A 22,236-nucleotide genomic window follows, 5' to 3' on the forward strand; every position below is an offset into this window, starting at 1 on the left:
CAGAACCATGGGCGCATCTCGCCTTGGCACCACTATCTGCCACACCAATTCATGAGTACGTGGGTCGATGCTCCTCCTGCACAACTTGCCATCATGGATAAACAGTTTGCTTCTCCCCTTCCACAGCTGTTGAGTTTCTTGTGGATCATCTGGGCCAGGGTGCAACCCAGCCTGCGTCAAGAGTTCCTTCACCTGACGGACCGCGGGGTCACTGTCCTGGGTTTCTGCCCATCCGTGGTGGGGCAGGGGATTCAACGTGGCATCCGGTTGGTTCTTGTGCCTGTTCTTCACATGGTGAGAGTTCTGAGTGGCTTTGGGGCGATGGAAGGCAGGCAGCTCCACCTCTTCAAGTGCCTCCGGGTCTTCTCCCACTTCTGGTAGATTGGGCATTCGGGACAGAGCATCGGCATTGGCATTCTGGTGTCCTGCCCGATATTTGATGGTGAAATCATAGTTGGACAGCCGGGCCATCCACCGCTGTTCCAAAGCCCCGAGTTTGGCAGTACCCAGATGCGTTAGCGGATTGTTGTCCGTGAAGACGGTGAATTTCGCGGAGGCCAGGTAGTGCTTAAACCTCTCTGTCACTGCCCAGACGAGGGCCAGGAATTCCAGCTTAAAGGAACTATAGTTGTCAGGGTTCCTTTCCGTGGGACGGAGTTTCCTGCTGGCGTAAGCGATCACCCTTTCTTTGCCGTTCTGAACCTGGGACAGCACGGCTCCTAATCCCACATTACTGGCATCTGTGTACAGCACAAACGGTTGATCGTATTCGGGGTAAGCCAGTATCTCTTCTCCCGTCAGTGCCGACTTCAAACAGGTGAAGGATTCCTCCAGCTCTTCGTTCCAATCAAAGGGGGTTTTCCTCCCCTTGGTCTTCTTTGGTTGGCCCACCAGCAGATTTTGCAAGGGTGCGGCCTTCTTGGTGAAATCCTTAATGAATCTCCGATAGTAACCTACCAACCCGAGGAACTGCCGGACTTCGTGGAGGTCACTAGGCTTTGGCCAGTCCTTGATCACTGTGACCTTGTCGGGGTCTGGGGCCACTCCTTCAGCGCTCACCACATGGCCCAGGTACTGCACTTTAGGTTTGAGCAGATGACACTTGGACGGTTTCACCTTTAAGCCGAATTTGGACAGGGCTTCGAACACCTCGGCCAGGTGCTTCAGATGGTCTTCGTAGGTCTTAGAGAAGACAATGACATCATCCAAATACAGCAGCACAGTTTCAAAGTTCATGTGTCCCAGGCAGCACTCCATCATCCTCTGGAACGTTCCTGGAGCATTGCACAGTCCGAAGGGCATGTAGTTGAACTCGCAGAGACCCATTGGTGTCGTGAAGGCCGTCTTCTCCTTGTCTGCCTCCGCTACAGGAACCTGCCAGTACCCACTGGTGAGATCTAAGGTAGAGAAGTAGTTAGCAGATTTTAAAGCAGCCAGAGATTCCTCTATCCTGGGCAGTGGGTATGCGTCCTTATGTGTAATGCGATTCAACTGCCTGTAATCAACACACATCCTCATTGTACCATCTTTCTTTTTAACGAGGACTAACGGAGCTGCCCAGGGGCTACAGCTGTCTCTCACCACCCCAGCCTCCTTCATTTCCCGCAACATGTCCTTGGCACACTGGTAATGAGCTGGGGGTACAGGGCGATATCTCTCTTTTATGGGTCGGTGATCTCCCGTGGGGATGTGATGTTGGATCCCTTTCACCTGTCCAAAATCTGAGGGGTGTTTGCTGAATACCTGCTCGTACTCGTGTACTACCCTGTAAGCCCCCTGTATTTGATGAGATGGGGTAGAGTCAGTGCCCACATGCAATTCCCGACACCAGTCTTTCGAGTGCTCTGCAGAACCTTTGTTCTCCGCCACGTTTGACGGGACCAAGGGTTCAGGTGTCTGTATTACACTATTATTGACAGTGAACAGTTTGGCGAGCGTGGTATACTTGGTTAGGTGGACCTCTTCCTCCCCACAATTGAGGACACGTACGGGCACTCTCCCCTGTCGGACGTCGACCACCCCCCGGGCTGTCAGAACAGTAGGCCTATTGTCTGAATATACAGGTTCTACCAAGGCCTGGTAGTCCCTACCCCTGAGGCCTATGGCTGCTCGACACCATATTAACATTTCACTCTTGGGAGGTATCGCGATGGGGTTTGAATCACTTACAGTGACACGACCAATCTCACCACCAGTCAGCTCTACCTGCTGTCTCTGCATCAGAGCTCTGATTTCCTTCTGCAGGGCACGTTGTTCACTGTGGCCAGCGTTTTCTGCCACCTGTTGCAACAAAACAATCACTTCTGCAAGACAATTTTCTATAACATTAGTACCAAGAGTCATCATGGGATTACATTCTCGACGATCAATATCTACAATCACAATCCCTTGGGCTTTCAATTCCACCCGCCCCACTTTGATGGTGACCTCCTTATACCCCACTTGTGGCAACGGCTGACCATTACTGGCGATTATGGTGAAATCATCGTCAGGGCCACGAGTAATATCAGCGTCCTCCCAATACCGTTTGTAGAGCACGTAAGGTATAGTCGTCACCTGAGAACCGGTGTCCAGCAAAGCATTCAAGGGGATTCCATCAATCACTACAGGGAGAACTGGTCGTCCTCCAATATACTTGGTTCTCCAATGCTGCGGGCCTGACCGTCCTACTCCTGGGGGTTGGCCCTTTGCCCCAGGGGTTGCTCGTTTAAAGGACAGTACCTTGCAAGATGGCCCACCTGGTGACAGCGGCGGCAGATGGGTCGTCCATCCTGGTGGAAGCGGTCGTCGGGCCGGCTCCTGGTCGGCGGAGTCCTCCTCTGTCGCATCCAAGGGACATCCTCCGGGCTGGAAGCCAACTGGATCTTCTCTTTGGGGGCCTCCTGTAGGGACTGCACCGTCCGGGCCAGGGCAGCGACGCTCTTAGTTAGCTCTTGCATCTGGAGCCGAAGTCCTGCGGGGGAGTCGTCCTCGAAGCTCTGGGCGTCGGCCTCTGCGGCAACTGGGGTATCCGATGCCACCTCCTGGTGGTAGGTGAGAGCGGGGCGCCTGGGTGTTACTGCGCGGCTGGGCTGTCGCTCCTGCAATGCCTGGATAGCTTTATCTTTAAACTGCACAAAAGTCAAGTCTGGATTTTGCATAGCCAGGAAGTGCAATTGGCCCCGCTGGTGACTGCACAGGAGCCCCTCAATGAACCGCTCCTTCAGGATTTTATCTTCATCCTGCATGCTGCCGGGGTCACTCTGCTTAATGGCCCGCATCGCTTCCTGGAGATTAAGGGCATAGTCCCGCAAGCTATCCTGTGACCTTTGTTTGCATCCATAAAAAATCAGTTTAATTTCTGTAGCAGTGCGAGTATCAAAGGTGGCTTTAAGCTTGGCAAAAATCTGTTGTGCAGTTCCTTTATCCTCAGCGGGCCAGGATTTCAATTCTCTAAGAGCCGCCCCAAAGAGTTGGCCGGTTATCATATGAACTTTCTGGGGCTCGGTTAGGGGATAGAACTCGAGCAGGCTGCAGAGCCCTTCTTTAAAGTCAGTGAATGTATGCGCCTCCCCAGAGTATCGTGGGAGCCAGGTCGCTCCGGGCAGGTAGGGCATGGAGAAGGGCATTATGGCTTTTGCGTTAGCGGCGGTGTCCGACTGGCTGATGGGGGCAGCGGGCTCTGCGGCAGCCAGTGGCGGTATTAGGGCTGCGGCTTCGCCCGCTGCGGGGACCGGAGCTGCCCCTGCGTCCGCGGCTGCGACCGCCACCTCCTCTCCTCCCGACTCAGACATGGCTGTCCCTTCCTCCCACTAACCTGCTGGGGGTCGGAGTTCCTCTTCCGGGATTGGCGCCTTACCGCGCTTTCCGTTCCGCGCTTCTTTTGGCTGATCCCGCCCACGTAGCTAAGGCGCCTCCCTCCGCGCGCGGCAATGGCGAATTTTGGCGGTAACTCTCCGCGGCAAGCAGTAGCACACAGTTCTCTCAATAAAGTACAGTCCAAGCACGATAAATCACAGTTCCAAGGCACACATGACCTGATTCTTCAGGCTTAAGTAGATCCTGTTCGTGACGCCAAGTTTGGAGCGCCCCCACACTGCCGCAGGGCCGAGGGGTACCCGGAGCCGGGCCTCTGAGATCTCAGTCCTGGGGTTGTCACGGTGGCTAGACCCGGTCCGTGGCCCTGTCTGTCAGTGGGGGACGTCCGGTGCAATAAGTGGTGTTGTAACGGTGCAGGTCGCGGTAAATAATGAGGACACCAGGTTGCAGTCTCTTTACCTCTTTACTGAAGATGTTGGAGACCTCAGTCCAGAGCGCTGTTAACTGGGTTTTCAGAGACCGGCCGGTCCAACGACACATCAGGAGTTCCTCCTTACAGGTGGGAATCAGTATCTACCTTCTAGCGCTGTGTGTTGTAGTTCTTCCCTGCTGAGCTCCCGGGATAGTCCTCACAACTGTTTCTTTCTGTCTCTACTGTTCTTTCTCCGTCCTCCAGATGATATGGTAGGACGCACCCGTATGACGGGGTAGGCCTGGAGTTCTTCCGGGACTCTAGAGTCGCCCCTCTCCCACAGCTGCCTCCGTTGTCTGCTTAGGTGTTAAGTGAGACAGCCAACCTGTAATTAGCTGTCCGGCCGTGGTTTGCAATGTACTTAAAGTCTCTTACTTGCTCGGCGTTCCGGCCACCAACTATTTGCGCCTCAGAAGGATGTTGCCTCGGTCTAACAGCAGGACCCCTTCTGGTATTTTTCCTTTTCTGTATTCCCGTTGTTTACTGGTTAGTTCTGCTCTGAGGAGTCTGCCAGGATCCCATCCCTGACAGGTCCTCTCACTAGCTCTTCCCAGCTACTTCTCCCTGTCTTCCTGTCCAACCCCCAGTTTTACCAGAGTTGTGAGGAGTGGCCTACTAGATAGGACCACCCCCCCTGGTGGCCGGAGTGTGAAGTGTGGTGTCAGTGTACCTGGTCAGAGAAACTCCTTAGTTTAATCAGACGTACCATAGCTCCCCATAGTGGCGGAGCCACAGTACTGCAACAACCAGGACTCTGGGGTGCTGCATATACCCCTCCTCACATGTAAAGCGCCATGGAATAAATGGTGAAATAATAAAAAATAATAATGATAATAATAATAGGGGAGTGCAATTTGTCTCTAAATTCTGGAAAGCTTTTTGTTGTAAGCTGGAGATTGACTTGACATTTTCCTCTCCCTATCACCCTGAAACCAACAGTCAGACTGAGAGGACAAATCAATCTTTAGAACTAATTTTAAGGTACTTTGTGGCCGGTCAGCAGGAGGACTGGTCCTCATTCTTACCTCTTGCTGAGTTCACCTTTAACAGTCAGGTCAATCAATCCACTAGAATCTTAACATGTTTCTGTAATTATGGTTTTCATTCCCGCTGTTTATGACGTATCCTCCTGGCTCTTGACCTCAGACTCCTTGACTTCTCTGACTCACAGCTTGCCCATGTGAAGTGAATCCGCACAAAAGTAACACCAAAAAACAAATATTTAAAATAAAAAATGAAGTATATATGTCTTCGAAAAAAACTTTCAAAATCAACAATATAAACAATGTAGTTTGGAACTTGTCAAAAGGTTTTCTGGGATTTTAAGTTGAAGGCCAATCCTTAGAATAGAACCTAAGATAAAATAAAATAAGCAAATTTCTTGTAGTAAATAAATAGTAATAGTAAATGCAACATGGGATACTTAGTTAATATTGTTTTGTTCAAAAAATGTAAAAGCCATACCACCACGACAAGGTGTACCTCAATCGGGACGGTACCTAACTCTTGTAATTCACCTCATTATGGCCAGAGTATGAATACAAACATATTCATTGAATATATATCAACATATGCTCTGGCTCAATTTTTTTTTGGTTTCAGTATTTAGAATAGGCTTTTTTTTAAGCACCATGTATTATGTGATTGTGAGGGTCTGACCCCTAGATTGTTGTGATCTGAAGGATTTCTTTGATTATCCTGGCACAATCCCATAGTACTTGCAGTTTCTAAGGACAGACAATCAATGAACCATCAAATAAAGCCTCTTTAAGCTGCTTGTGTATGTGTAAGTTTATATAACAATGTTTTCAGTATTTTTCTGAGAACACACTGTTCCTACATTAATTATTTAATAAGAAAAAACAGCAAACAATAATTGACAAGTAACAAGAAGTAGTGTGTAAAGCAAAAAGTTTTGTTTCAGAAATTTCAATTGTGACTCTTTATCTGAAAATGCTGACATCCCTCCTCTGTTACTGCATTCATTCTGTATTCACTTTCTATGGTGATGTTATACTTATTCGCTGCTTATTCTGATCCTTTAGTATTTGATCACTTTAAAAAAAAAAGAAATCACAAAGATCAACACATTTCAGATGTTGCTGCCACCATGTAGCAGTGCGGTTCTTTATAACTCAGATTAATGTCAGAATGCCTTGTATTCTCCGAGATGTGTCTTCAAACTGTGTCGTCTTCTGGATATCACTTCTTTCTTGAGCGTCGCAAACAAATCAACCTATACCGTCAAGTAATGTCAATAATAATGTGAAATAGGAATTCTGTGTGAAGATAAGACAGCACAGGTAAACAACATCTGTAAAAAAATCTACCGTACTAGTTAACTATTAGATGGAATCCAACTTATTATAAGACACAGTAAAGGCTATGAATGTACAGATATAACATTACAGTATAACATTCAATAGGGATGTGCTGAATATTGAGGTTTATTTTTGATTTTTACTTAGATTTCAATTTGAGGATACAGTATTAGGACATGTATTCCAGGTGCTAGATGCCGGCGGAAGTGTCAGTGAGCCACATCATCTTTGCCAGGTTATTACAGTACAGTATTAGATTTTGCCATGGGAAAAGTAAAGTCAGATATGATTACGTTTTATCTCAACTAAAAGAAAATCAATTACATCTTTCTATATTTTTCACGTTAAACAACCATTCTCTTACAAGTAAGTGGTTAGACTTACTTGGTGAGAGAGATCCTCCAAGTCCATGGTCCAAGTTGGGACACGGCCACAGGCGTCGGTGCAGCAGATAGGTGGGGGACACAGACAGCCGAGGGACATAAAAACTGCAGGTACACAAGAAATGTCCAGAGAACTGCAGACATTCGGAATGTTGGAAACCACAGGCATCCAAGAGACCACAGGCAAGTATGATGCAGGAAACTGCAGATAGACAGGAGACGTCCAGGAGACTGCAAACAGATAGGCAAGATGCAGGAAACCACAAACAGGTTGGAGACATCTATGAGATGTCAGGTAGTTAGGCAGAATGCAGGAAACCACAGGCAGGTGGAATGCAGGAAACCGCATTCAGAAGATGTCCAGGAGACCACAGGCAGATAAGTGGGATCCAGTAAACCTGCGGGAGGCGTGAGATGTCAAGGAGACTGCAGACAGTAGCTGAGCAGGTCAAGATATATAGAGCAACACAGAGTTCAGCAACAGGATCGGGGTGAGAGAAGCAAGGCACAGATCCAGGACAGGTGCGTAAGATAAGGAAATGCAAGAAACCCCAGGCAGGAGATGTCCAGGAGACCACAAGCAGATAGGTGGGATGCAGGAAACTGCGGGGAGGAGTGAGATGTCCAGGAGACTGCAGACAGTAGCTAAGCACTTCAAGGTGTATAGAGCAGCAAATAATTCAGCAACAGGATAGGGGTGAGGGATGCAAGGCACAGATCCAGGACAGGTGCGTTACATAAGGAAATAGCTCCTAAGATGGCACACAGTTAAGATTACTTTAGACATGTAGAGGTGAGGAATTGTCTGCAATGTGTGATGCAGTGGCCCATGTTGCAGCCGGGGGGTGCTGTGTGTGCTCAGCATACGCATGGAGGCGTATCTGTAATGATGATAATGAAACAGTGTCCGACATGATTGTAAATGGCTGGTATGTGTCACTGAGGGAGCCTGCGCTGTAAGCCTGTAGTATTGTTGTTCTGGGACCCGTAGTCCCACAAGTATTTGTATAGTTTATAGAGGGATGCTTGCAGGTAGTTTGAGAGCTGGGTGGGTCGAACTAGCCACACACACCTCCCACCTATGGGAGTGGTTACAACTATGTAGCCTGTGTGTTGGAATGTCCTGGAATGGACTGGATTCCTGGAAGCGCCTGATGAGGCTATGGACTGAATGGTAAGTGTGTTGGAATGTCCTGGAATGGACGGGATTCCTGGAAGCACATGGTGAGACCATGGACTGATGGCCTGTGTGTTGGAAGTGCCTGGGACTGGACTTTCGGAATAGCGCACGTAGAGGCCGTATCTGCAGAGCCTGGGACGGCTACTGTGTTGGGGAAGCTACAGTCCCCACTGTGGGTCTGGACTATCTGAGGTGCCCTGGTCACAATGATGGTGACCCCAGTGAGGCAGCTTTCCCCTGGGAACCAGCACTGACAGGAGTCAGTGTGGAGAGCCGGAGCTCCTGTAAGGTAACTCCAGATAAAGGGGGTTACAGGCAGAGACGTATCTGCCATTGGAACAGACTATCGGTAGTTAATGTGTTCCGTTGATGTAAATAATGAACTGTTTGTGCTGCGGTTTATGAGTCTTAATAAACCGGATAGACTGTTTATGTGGAGAAATCGTGCCTGAGTGCTTTAATCCCGTTCCAAGTGAGTGTCCCCCAACCCATTCAGGTAGCGCTATCTCACAAATGGTTGAAATCAAACTCATTTTTGGCTTTGTTTGGGGCCTAACCATTTTAAAGCATGCGAGTAATCTAGGTGTCTCAGGAGGGTTTTGAGAATTACTTTGTTATGTATTGGAAATGTGGTTATTTTTGTAAACTGAGGCTGTAAATTATTTTATTTACTGCTCCATTCACCAATGGATAGTATATAAAATATATCTAAGGTCAGAGAAAAAGGGAAGTATAGGACCCACAAAAGTAGCAATAAACTGGCTAACCCAAAAAGCACACAAATATTGGGTGGCAATTGTGGACTCTCTTTCACCAGTCTCCCTAAGATAATTATTCTTTAAGGGGACTTATCAGCAGATTTTCCCATTATAAAGTAAAGCTACTACCTATATCTGCTCTATTACTGCAGTCTTTTGACCTGTATCTAAGCCATGAACTCCCCCTGTATATACCAAAAAAACCTTATATACTTCTGGCATACGGTGCGGTCCAGTCCAATGGGTGACTTTTTTTCGGTGCCTGCTCTATGTACAGAATCACTGATTGATGTGGATGACACATCCTACATCATCCACAGATCTCTTTGAATCTTGTACCTGCTCAGTTTTCTTTATACTTTTTTGGAATTATTATTGTATTTCAGTTGTAGCTGAACTGCAGTACCATGTATCAGCCATTTAATAGGATGCCAAGCTTCAGACCTCCACTGATCTGATATTGATGACTTATCCTAGGAAAATGTAAAGGAAGGAAAATACATTTAATTAGACATTACATAGGGGATGGACAACATACACAAGTTAAGGGAAAGTGCAGGAGAAGGGATAGCACACAGTGTTCAGAGAAGGGACTAGCCCATGAAATGAGTGTCACTAATGACGTTTCGTCTCAGTGAGGGGGTCGGGGCCTCTGCTCCCTGATGACGCTTCATTTGAGTATCCCAGCATCAGATGGAAAGCAGGGAAAAAAAATAAAATAGCACTTTGTGTAGATAGGGAACGGTAGGGAATAATTTAAAGCGAGTAATTAGAAAATAGCTTAGATTATGGCATCCAATAGATAGGGAGTTAGGAAGAAAATGGCTTTGCCTTCAGACCACCTCTTTAAACTAAAACATGAGAAAATTAAACAACATATATGCTGTATTTTGTTTCATGACCATTTGTCTCTGAATAAAACCAATAGCATCTCTCATTTTAAATGATAAAAATGCCATTTGGGTCTTGTGAAAAAAAATAGAAATGTTTTGGAGTAGTCTAACAAATAAAAAAAAATGACCTTTAGAATGTAGTGTTACAAAAGGAAACATTTTACTCTGGCCATGAAAGCCAAAAAACCCCTTGGTCATGAAAAGATTGAAGTGCTTCGAAGAACATCCCATGGTCAATTGGTCATTTAGGCCATGAGGATATCATAATGTGAGGCCAGCCTCTTAGGACTCTGTGAGCCACTGTGAAGAATTGGTCACAAGGTTTGGCTGCTGATTCAGTGGGTTTGATACATCCACGTTATTACATGGCTTGCAATTTATTGATTGAAGTCCCCCCTTCCTGCTATTTTAAAACAGAAATGTCTTTGAGAGGCTAAGTCCTCGTTCACATGTTCACTATTTGGTCAGTATCATCAGAATTTGTAAGCCAAAACGCAAAGTGGAACAATCAGAGGAAAAGTATAATAGAAACACAACAGCACTTCTGTATTTTTCACCCACTCCTGGTTACAAATGCTGGCGTAAAATACTGACCAAATTCTGAATGTGTGAACGTGGCCTAAGGCAGACAAATGGGATATTTCTATAAGTGTCTAAAGAGTAAAAGTGTAGTTTTTCTTTAAGTTTTCCAATCTCTCATCTATTCTGCACGGTAACAAGATGCACAATCGCTAACTAATTTTCAATGTGAAATCGACAAGAAAAAAAGCCAAACCAAATGTACTTCAACAAAACAAATCCACCTTTTCTCATTATAAAAGATACATTCATGTACAAAAAGCCATTTTTTTTCTAGGTATCTCCAGAAGTATTATTATCTCAAGGCACATTTGTAACCTACTGCTGTTTGTATTCTGCCTCTGAAACATTTCATCCTCTGCAAACAATGACATTCAGCAACTTAAATGTCAGATCTAGTACGGGGAGATATCTATTTCCATTTAATATCATATAAAAAAGAAAAAAAAACAAAAAGTGAAGTTGAGCCTGTGCATGACAATCACTGTGATGATACGGTACAGATCTGCTTTAGTCGTAGGGTAAGGAATACAAACATATTGGACATTTTGAACACTTTTGGCTTCAGATATCTAACAGTTGTTTTTATTTTGCACAAAATCCATAAAAAAAAAAAAAAAGTCTTGTTGTGAAATGGAACGATCAGAAAATAACTTATTGTGTAAATCAGCTTTCAGTGTTGCATGCATTTAATAAAAGATTGCTTTCATTTTAATTTTCATATTACAATCTGTACAGGCACTCCCAATTTATCAGAGAGAAGAAAAAAAAATTTTTGTTCCAGCTTCTTTAAAAAGTCCAAAATTGTATTTATCAAAAATTAAAAATAAATTCCACGCATGATGTGTGCATGATTATTTGTCATCATTTATTTTTAATTTTTGATAAATTAAATTCACACTTTTGAAAGAAGCTGGAACAAAAATTTTTACTTCTCCTTTCTGATTGCTGCACGTGTGACTGCACCGGTTCCGTGCTTCTGCATGCCACATGCTGCTGCAGGTGAGCTGGTTGTTTTTTTCTCTTTGTAGTCCCAACTTATGTACCTACAACGTACGTATGACATCTAGTTACGAACTTCAGATGTTCAAAAAAAAAATTCACTTGGGATGAGTGAGCACTAAAATGCTCGGATACTCGTACCGAGCTATTCCTAATACCTGCACGCTCATTTAGAATAATGCGTATAATGGGAGTCAATGGGAAAACCAAACTTTTTTTCTGGTAGACCCCCACAAAGAGGTCTGGAGGGGGCACTGAAAATGTTCAAATGGATGGGATGGAGAACAGGATGGGGAAGACCCCTGGAAGCATCTCAGACTCCCAGATAGCTGCTGAGGACAATGGTGTCACACTTTTACTCCACTTTATGGACTGACAATAAAACATTCCTAATCGAAGAGAAATTGCATTTTACAGGAAATAAAAATTAAGAAACATTTTTTCCTGTATAATGACTTGACATAACGCAACATTTAAAAAGTACGTAAAAAATTTATAATTTAAATAAACCAAAATTGATTTTTTTAATAAAAAAATTGGAAATTTCAATGTAATTTCTGAAGGAAGCAAGAACTGCCAAAAATGAGGTAGGCTACTTTCACACTAGCGTTAACTGCAATACGTCGCAAATGCGTAGTTTTGCCGAAAATACGCATCCAGCAAAAGTTCTTGCTGGATACGTTTTTTCGTCATAGACTAACATTAGCGACGCATTTGCGACGCATTGCCAAACGTTGCGTCTGTTTTGCGACGCTTGGGCGTGTGGTAGCGGACCGTCGGGAGAAAAAAACGTTACATGTAACGTTTTTTGCTCCCGACGGTCCGCTTTTTCCGACCGCGCATGCGCGGCCGGAACTCCGCCCCCACCTCCCCGCACTTCCCCGCACCTCACAATGGGGCAGCGGATGCGTGGGAAAAATGCATCCGCTGCCCCCGTTGTGCGGCGGAGACCACGCTAGCGTCGGGAACCTCGGCCCGACGCACAGCGACGGGTTGTTCCCGACGCTAGTGTGAAAGTAGCCGTACTCAGATACACCCTGTATTAGACCTAAATGAGAGTCTCATACACATTCTGTTCAAATTGCCATGTATTGGTCTCCTAGACTCATAAAGGCTATGCACTTTTGAGGGTTATGTACCAAAGAAATGTTCTCCAGTCCATGGAATACTCTATGGATGAGCAATATACTACCGATAAGGGTATGTGCACACGTGGAGTAAAATTTCTGAATCTCTTGGCAGGAAAAATGCAGCTGCAAAAGCACGTGTTTTTTGCTTGTGTTTTTAATTGATTTCAGTGAATTGAATGTTGAAAAACACACAGAAAAATGACATGCAGCAAGTTATTTTCTCCACCAAATCTGCAAGTCAAATTTCTCATTCATTTTGCTGGCATCAGATTTTGCTACAAATCTGTGCAGAAAAAAACACAACAAAAACGCACCAAATCTGCAATGCTTGCACACAACCTAATTTTTTTAACAGGTTTTTTGAGGGTTGAGGGAAGAATATGTAATACTTTATGGATGAGCGATATAATACCGATAAATTTTGAGCAAGTTTTTTGAGGGTTATATACCAACGAAATGTACGCCAGATCACAAAATAGTCTATAGGTGAGCATTAAAATACCGATACATTTTTTTACAAGTTTTTTGAGGCTTTTATAGCAACAAAATGTACCCAAGAAGATGTAATACCCTATGAATCAGCAATATAAGGGCTCACTCCCACTTGCGATTAAATTGGACGAATGCAATCCAATAAAAAATCGGAATGCATTTGGACCAATGTTATTCTGTGATTGTGTGTTCATCTGCAATTTTTTTTTCCAACTAGGATCAGATCGCGATCAGACTGGAAAAAGATTGCAGCATGTTGCGACTGTATGTGCAAATCGGATCGCACTCACCAATAGAAGTCAATGGGTACAAGAAAAAAATAGCATAGTACTTGGACCATGTGAGTGCCATCTGATTTTTACAAGCACGCGCCACTCAGTGTCTCTGCTAGATAGTAGGCTGCATGGTCGCATCATGTAACAATGCAGCCTGCCATCTGGATGTAGCAGAGCTAGACCCATCGTGGGACAAATGGACTAATATCTTCTCGACGGACAGGTGAGGAATATGGTTGTTTATCATTTTAATTCTGTTACAGAAGACAATGGCCTCAGTGGACTGGGCGATGACGTGAGTATGTGTGATTTTGGTAAATGCAGATTCATTAAAGGAGTCTGTGTCATTCTTTGAATTAAAGGACTTTATTCTGGATTTGTGTTTTTTTCTACAATTTGACTATGGTGTTAGTAATGTGGGTGTCTTATAGATGCCTCTGAATTACTAACTTCTGGGCTTGATGTCACCTGACATTACAAAGGTGACATCAACCCCTACAACTATCAGCCCACTTGCCACCGCACCAAGACAAGTGGGAAGAGCGAAGCGCGGTGCCAGAATTGGTGCATTTTATGGATGCGCCTTTTTTGGGGTGGCTGAGAGCTGATATTTTTAGTATAGAAGGGGGCCAACATCCATGGCCTCTTCCTAGGCTATTAAGATCAGCCCACAGCTGTCTGCCTAGCCTTTGCTGATTATTAATTATAAGGAGACCCTACATCATTTTTTTGAGGGGTCCCCCATTTTAGTAACCAGGAAAGGCTAAGTATACAGCTGTGAGCTGATATTAATAGCCTGGGAAGCTCCAGGGGTATTACCCCCTTCTCCGGCTATAAACATTTGCCCCCAGCTACCCGCTTTCCTTCTGCTGGCTAAAAAAAATAAAAAAAAAGTAAAGTAAAAAGATACATGTGCAGTAAACTACACAAGCACTGTACTAATTATATATGTCACTGACATATTTATATCTATCCTATGTGTATACAGTGGGTACGCAAAGTATTCAGACCCCTTTAAATTTTTCACTTTGTTTCATTGCAGCCATTTGGTAAATTCAAAAAAGTTCATTTTTTTTCTCATTAATGTACTCTCTGCACCCCATCTTGACTGAAAAAAACAGAAATCTAGATATTTTTGCAAATGTATTAAAAAAGAAAAAGTGAAATATCACATGGTCATAAGTATTCAGACCCTTTGTTTAGTATTGAGTAGAAGCACCCTTTTGAGCTAGTACAGTCATTATTCTTCTTGGGAATGGTGCAAAAAGTTTTCCACACCTGGATTTGGTGATACTCTGCCATTCTTCTTTACAGATCCTCTCCAGTTCCGTCAGGTTAGATGGTGAACGTTGGTGGACCGCCATTTTAAGGTCTCTCCAGAGATGCTCAATTGAGTTTAGGTCAGGGCTCTGGCTGGGCCAGTCAAGAATGGTCACAAAGTTGTTGTGAAGCCACTCCTTTGCTATTTTAGCTGTGTGGTTAGGGCCATTGTCTTGTTTGAAGGTGAGCCTGTGGCCAAGTTGAGGTCCAGAGCACTCTGGAAGAGGTTTTCATTCAGAATATCTCTGTATTTGGCCAGCCGCATTCATGTTTCCTTCAATAGCAAACAGTCCTCCTGTCCCTGCAGCTGAAAAACACCACCATAGCATGACGCTGCCACCAACATGTTTCACTGTTGGGATTGCATTGGGCAGGTGATGACCATTGCCTGGTTTTCTCCACACATACCGCTTAGAATTATCACCAAAAAGGTCTATCTTCGTCTTATCAGACCAGAGAATCTTATTTCTCATAGTCTGGGAGTCCTTCATGTGTTTTTTAGCAAACTCTATGAGGGCTTTCATATGTCTTGCACTGAGGAAAGGCTTCCATCGGGCCATTCTGTCATAAAGGCCTGACTGGTGGAGGGTTGCACTGATAGTTGACTTTGTGGAACTTTCTCCATCTCCTTACTGCATTTCTGGAGCTCAGCGACAGTGATCTTGAAGTTCTTCTTTACCTCTCTCACCAAGGCTCTTCTCCCATGGGTGCTCATTTTGGCTGGGCAACCAGGTCTAGGAAGACCTCTGGTGGTCACAAATGTCTTCCATTTAAGGATTATGGAGACCACTGTGCTCTTAGGAGCCTTGAGTACTGCAGAAATTCTTTTGTAACCTTGGCCAGTTCTGTGCCTTGACACAATTCTATCTCCGAGCTCCCTGGCAGTTCCTTTGACCTCATGATTCTCATTTAGTCTGACATGCATTGTGAGCTGTGAGGTCTTATATAGACAGGTCTGTGCCTTTCCAAATCTAGTTTAATTAAACACAGCTGGACTCCAATGAAGGAGTAGAACCATCTCAAGGAGGATCACAAGGATCAAAGCCAGAGCTTAGTGCTCTGCATAAGGTCACGTCGTCATCACAACCTTATAATGCACAGTGAGCTCCGGCCTGGGTGCTGCCAGGAGTCTTGGCCTATAGTATTAAGGCCAAAGCTGTGGAGTGCTCAGCGATGGTAAAAAAAAGAGCAGGCGGCCAGGAGCAGGGGGGCTGGAATGGTACTGGTTTAAAAAAAAAAAAAAAAAGAAAATATCCTATTACTCAACTCTCTAGCCACCTTGTTGCTCCCTGCCTGGTCCTCTTCTTTCTGCCATTGTGCACCGCATTTCCAAGACTTCTGGCCATGTCCAGGACCCAGAGGTCACTGTATGTCAGAAGATCACGACATCAACACTTCTACACATTTTTATATTGCAACCTTATGATACACTGTGACTTCCGAGGCCTAAACACAGCCGTAAATACTAGCCTATAGTTGAAGGGGATGCAGATGCAGCAAAATGGTGGAAAGATGAGGACTGGATGGAAGGCGGTCAGCTGTAAAGTGAATGTAAGTTTTTAACTTTTTTTCCTGCTCTGTTGCAACTTACATACATATTAGGGTTACGATTACGAACAAACTTATAGAACGAATGTAGTTTAAAAAATATTTTTTGGGGGAAACTTGCATTTGCAGATTGGGCACTGTGGTCATGTTAAATAGTGTGACTAGTGCCCTATGGACCCCAGAGAAATATTTGGACTATCCCCTTCCTTCACAAGCATATTGTTCAGGTATGTGGGCCCCTTTAATGTTAGGCCCCATAAAAAATGCGGTAGAAAATTAATTTAATTTTTTACATATTTTTCCTAAGTAATACTTCGAATAATAGAGTTAAATAATTACCAAATAACAAATATCTTCATGCTGTTACTGAACAAAGTCTACTGTATTTTGAACAGGTTACTAGGATGCAACACGCAAATGGAGATGAGGCGAAAGTAACCGACTAAGTTATTTATTTTCCTAACATGAAAATGAAGGTGTTAATTAGGAAATCAGTCAGTTGTTTGGATACAGAGTATCAAGTCACACAAGATTGGCAGAAATGGATATAACAGCAATTTAACAGTTTCAATATCATATTCTAGCTAACTATCTCACGGTGTGAAAGGCACTTTAATGTCCTTCTTTTTTACCTTTCATGGCTGGTGCTCACAATGGTAAGCCTGTCACTACAATGTGTCCTTCAAGCAGTTTCGATTCTTATACTGTCACTAAAGGGGGTCACTGGTATTTTCAGCTAGGCATCAAGTTTCTGGTAGCCAGTAAATTAGTACTCTATATGTGCTCCTCACATTCACCTGCACCTGTTCCTTCTTCTGCACAGCCGCATCCAACACCCTGTACCGTGCTTTGATGCTGTAAGTAATGGCCCGGTTCACATGCATCTCCTGGTCACCACAGCAGATGTTCGGCCCCGTAGGAGGATCAGAGTTCAACCTTTGGTGTTTAACATGCGGAGGCTGGACTTCGGGTCTTTACCAGCAGAGTCAGGGCTCCGGGGCTTGACCGACGTAGTCCGGACTTCAGTGCTTGACCAACAATGTTCCACTGGTCTCCAACCCCAGCCCTTTCTTGGTTGCTCTAACTCTGCATTCCACCGTTCACACGTTCTTACTTTCACACTGGTTGGCACCAACTTAATTCCTGCCTTGTTGCTCCGCCCTTTTATATTTGGTAACTATCCATCAGCTACCATCTAACCAGGTGCTCTCTTGAACTTCCTCTCCTCAGAAACTCTTCCTCCATCTTCCGGTTCCACCTTGTTTGGCTTGTTTATCAAATGGTGACATTTGGTCGCAGGTGCCGTAGAATTCTGATGAACCTCATCTTTAACTTCCCATCCCCTTACAGTACCAAGACCAGTATTCCAATAATACCACATACAAGAGAGAAATAATACTGTCACATAATAGCCACATATTTCGACCAAATAGTGACTCAATAATATCACCATACAGATTAATAATAAAAATCACTGTACTAACATGAATATTACCCCCATAAAATTATTCTACAGCATAGGTAACTCTAGATACTCACTAGTGACATCTCCAATTTAAGTAATTCCATTTTCACGTTTCAATTTTTTTTGGAACAGACTGCTATAATGACTTCTTCCACCCAGGAGTCGTCTTTGCAAAATGCACCTAAAGCACCCCCATATTTACACCAAGACCTTTTGTGCCTAAGTACCTCAGTAACAGTATTCTCAAAAAATACAACACAGTACTGTAGTGATGTTCCCCTATCTGTCCTTAATACAGTAGTAATGCTTGTATCTCCTTTTTGTCCAAATACAGTAGAATTGCCCATACTGTGGCACCCATGTCCACCTATTATGCCTACATGCAAGTGTAAGTCTACGTTCACATTTGCGGTCTGCGCCGCAGCGTCAGGCGCCGCAGCGTCGCCGCATGTGTCATGCTCCCCTATATTTAACATGGGGGCGCATGGACATGCGTTGCACTTGCGTTTTGCGATGCATGCGTCACTGCGGCGCACGCGTCCGGGCGCAGAGGACGCAGCAAGTTGCATTTTTGCTGCGTCCAAAATCAACCAAAAAAAAGACGCATGCGTCGCAAAACGCAGCGTTTTGCATGCGTTTTGCTGCGTTTTTGTTTGCGTTGTGCGTTGCGTCGCCGACGCTGCGGCGCACAACGCAAATGTGAACGTAGCCTAACATCCTACTTTGTGACCCCAATATATTAGTAATATTCCCATTTTTTGCTCTCAAACATTGATATTGTCCCGACACAATGCCCAAACATTAATATTGTACTCCTATATGGCCCCCATACATTAATGATGTGCACTATGTGGCTGTCCCTCATATAGTAATATCGTATTCCTATGTAGCCCCCATAAATGATAATTGCCCCTATATGGTCCCCACGTAGAAGTAATACCCATATTATGTTGCTGCAGTCTGCCCCCACAGTACTCTTCACACAATTATTAAAAAAACCTAAATTTTCACCTGTGCCCACTCCTTCGCAGAGCGGCTGTCTTCTTTCTCATTCTCTTTGCTGGTTGGCTCCCTGCCCGACACTTACTTAGTCTGCAGGCCTATCAGACGAAACGTCATGTTGCAGGCAGCACAATGACATCACCCCAGTGACACATTACACACCCTGCCTGCAACGCGACGCCAACATGTTCTGCAGCTGCAGGACTCCGATAGACCTATGGCAGTAGAGTAAGTATCAGACAAGGAGCCATAGGATCTCTGCGCTGCAATAGTTTGGAACTGGAGTGGAATATAGCGCTGGACCTCCCCCATTGGCCCTGTCGCGGTCAAATTCACTATGACTACGATTGTTATACCCCTGGTTATTTTTAAATTATTCTTGTTTTTTAGGAAGAATTTTCAATGAGCTCATTATCATCAGAGGCAGAATTGCAATGACAAGTAACACTTCTCCATACGGCTGATAACACCAATCATAATTGGTGATGTCACAGCCCGCATTGCTATCCCTCACTTCACAATTATTTTTGTATACAATCATTAGATGCTTCGATAGAAAATATAGGGTCACAGTCAGTCTACCGCTGCCAATGTACATGAGGACTTCCTGAAAGGACAGGATGTATAGGATTGCGTTAGCCCCAGTGGCTATTCTTCAAATTGCAATATGTAGAATTTTACTTTTAGAAAGATCATAAAATGTAAAACAAATGTTGCTTAAAAAAATTACATTTAAAACAAAAAACCTGATTTTAACAATAAGTCATTTTTTGATGACACATTGTCTTTAAAAATATAAAATTATGCTTTTTTGTTTGCCATGGTTTTTGCTGCAATTTTAGCCTATGTAAATATAGTCTTAGGCTCATAACCACTATCATATTATAGTTCTGTTTCCTTAGTGTTATATAGTTGTATATGGCCTCGACTGTACCTCCATATACTTCAGATTCACAAATAATGTCTAGATACATATGACCTCCAATGTGCCTCCATAGGCATCCGATTTTGGCCAGCACATGAAGCCTGCATGATTCCTTACTAAGGAGCCATATAGTCTCATACTAACCATCATTTGAGAATACCCCTAAAATTATCACATTCGGGCATGTTTTTGTAAATATGACCACTTTTGTGGTCCATTTCACAGAATTGTCCTTGGGTTTTAACATATGGAAAAACAATTAGAAATTTCTTAATTGAATGTCCCGTGATTATAAAATTTTAGGAAAAATCTCCACTGTTTTACATACAATATTAGCATTTTCTTTTTTTGTATTTAGCACTGACATATTTCATAGTTCCAACAGCACAAAGAAAATGTTCACATTAGTCCTGTAGGTCCATGTGAACAATGTCTGTGCTCTTGTGTCTCTGTTGTACACTGAAGAATAATTTGTGCTGTATAGAAAAAATGCAGAACTATAGTTACATAGGTTACATAGTTGCATAAATATGTGTCTGAGCAAAGGGTCTGAATACTTATGACCATGTGATTTTTCTTTTTTAATAAATTTGTAATAATTTTTACATTTCTGTTTTTTTTTTCCGGCAAGATGGGGTGCAGAGTGTACATTAATGAGAAAAAAATGAACTTTTTTGAATTTCCCAAATGGCTGCAATGAACCAAAGAGTGAAAAATGTTTGAATACATTCCGTACCCACTGTAGGTCCATCAGGTTCAACTTTTCTCCACCATTTGTGCATTTTGTCTATTAAAAGCAAAGGAAAACATTATAATGTCCCTCAGGGGTGTAGCTAAGAGGAGGGATAATAAAAGCATGTGCTATGGGTGTTGAGTATTTGTGGAAGGGGCACAATAAGCCACCTCGCCTTGATCGATCCAGTAGATACAGAGCCAGGACAGTGCCAGGACAGTGCCTCCTCTAAAAGTGAGCATAGATTAGCCCTGATGTTCCTGAGTCCTTATGTATAGCTGTGTAAATTTGTGCAATCTTTCTTTTTTTATTTCAACCATTATTATATTAAAGCGTTATTCCTCTCCCAGTAAATGTAGCATATTGCACTTATTAATTTCTGGAGGTCCAACTTCTGGTATTTTTTATTTTTGTTTTTCAGGACAAAAGCCTCCTAAGAGTTTAACAGTGACTTACTACTCCCTTCCAAGCAAGAACACACACATGTTCGGCCTACCCATGCATACCTGTGGACCGTGCTCCAAGCATAAACAGAACCAGAACCACCAAAACAGGGAATGTTTAAAAAAAAAAAAAAAAAAATATATATATATATATATATATATATATATATATATATATGTATATATATCTTTTATTAAAAGCAATAGAGCAACAATTAAAATATACAATATTTAAATTATTATTCCATGGTGCTGTACATGAGAAGTATATGTGTATGTAGTATATAATATATATAATATAAGTATATAATATATATATGTGCACATATCAAGAATATATTAACAATTCAATTCATGTATAGAAACATTTAAATGTTTGCGTGCGGTAGGTCAAGTTTTTTATATATAGTATACCCCAAAGGACTAAATTAGTATCAAAGGAAACCATATATTGCACATGCCACTCAGTGAAATGATTATATCAAGAGATCCATATGGTACAAAGTGTATGAAGTGCATATAATGTGTATATAACCTTATACTGGTAGGCCAAGTGCAGGAAAAATGGCTATAAAAGAAGTGCATGGGTGCATAAAATAAAGTGCTATATTAAGGTGCTATATGCAGATACGTTCAAAAGTCACTTATAAAGATGAGGGAGTAACCCTTAAGACTGCCAAGTATTTGATATTGTGCACCCCAACGTGCGTTTCGGAACTCCAGTTCTTTCGTCAGTTCCTGTGTATGGAAGTTTCAGGAGAGAAAGCTGTTGGATTACTTTAATATCTCAGCAGTCAGTGGCTCTGTAGAGTTGTGAGCTACCAAAAAATGCTCTTTTCTATAACAATAACCAGATGACCCTGTTGTCTAAATTTGAGATGTCTCTGCTAACTGAGTCTATGCACTGTGCACAATTGTTAGGCAGTGAGTAATTTGACCATATCATCTTTTTCCAACTCTAATCTGTATAATCCCGAATGCCTATTGGATGAAGCAGATTTAACTAACTCAGAAAAGTAAAAAAATATTGTTTTGTTGCAAATAGTCAGCAGGATCACAAAAAAACATGTAGCGTATGTAAGGGGTACGTGGGCTAGTTCATGCCCCACACTCCTTGCCCAAGTCCCTGCAAAGCTGGTATATCTGATATGTGACACTGTGGAATGTCATGTATATTTGATATGTGTTGTAATGCAATGTACAGATGTTGATGTGTCAAGTAGATACAGGGAAAGTATAGAATTTAGCCCACTAGGGGGCACAATAGAGAAGATAGGAATAAGTTAGACCAATAGGATTTAGCTAGATAGGAGGAGGAGTAAGGGCTGGGAGGCAGGACAGGACAGTTGTGTCCTGTAACATTCAAGCTGGGGAACCCAGCCGTCCAGGGCCTATGGGCTGCCAGTCACTCGGTGGTGGAGGAATACAGGGAAGCATCAATATGGTAGCAGCTAACTTCGTGGGAACAACCCTAAACATCCGATGCGAAGCGGACAGGCAATTCCTAAAGCGGGTTA

At 43.4% G+C, this 22,236-nt stretch overlaps 1 long non-coding RNA gene across 3 annotated transcripts in view; it reads right to left on the reverse strand.

Moving 5' to 3' along the window:
• Positions 1-6,116: 6,116 nt before the first annotated feature.
• LOC143781452 (uncharacterized) overlaps positions 6,117-22,236 on the reverse strand; it is a 48,087-nt gene continuing 31,967 nt past the window's right edge. Inside the window, exons 1-3 of one of the 3 annotated variants that reach the window (XR_013216716.1) lie at positions 9,319-9,387; positions 6,976-7,176; positions 6,117-6,549 (exon numbers count right to left, since the gene is read on the reverse strand). This is a non-coding gene — a long non-coding RNA (uncharacterized LOC143781452). Of the gene's footprint in view, positions 6,550-6,975; positions 7,373-9,251; positions 9,388-22,236 lie in introns of those variants that run through there. The other 2 variants (XR_013216715.1, XR_013216717.1) reach the window with 2 other exon arrangements.

This window comes from Ranitomeya variabilis, chromosome 6 (assembly GCF_051348905.1).
Source record: "Ranitomeya variabilis isolate aRanVar5 chromosome 6, aRanVar5.hap1, whole genome shotgun sequence".
NCBI lineage: Eukaryota > Metazoa > Chordata > Amphibia > Anura > Dendrobatidae > Ranitomeya > Ranitomeya variabilis.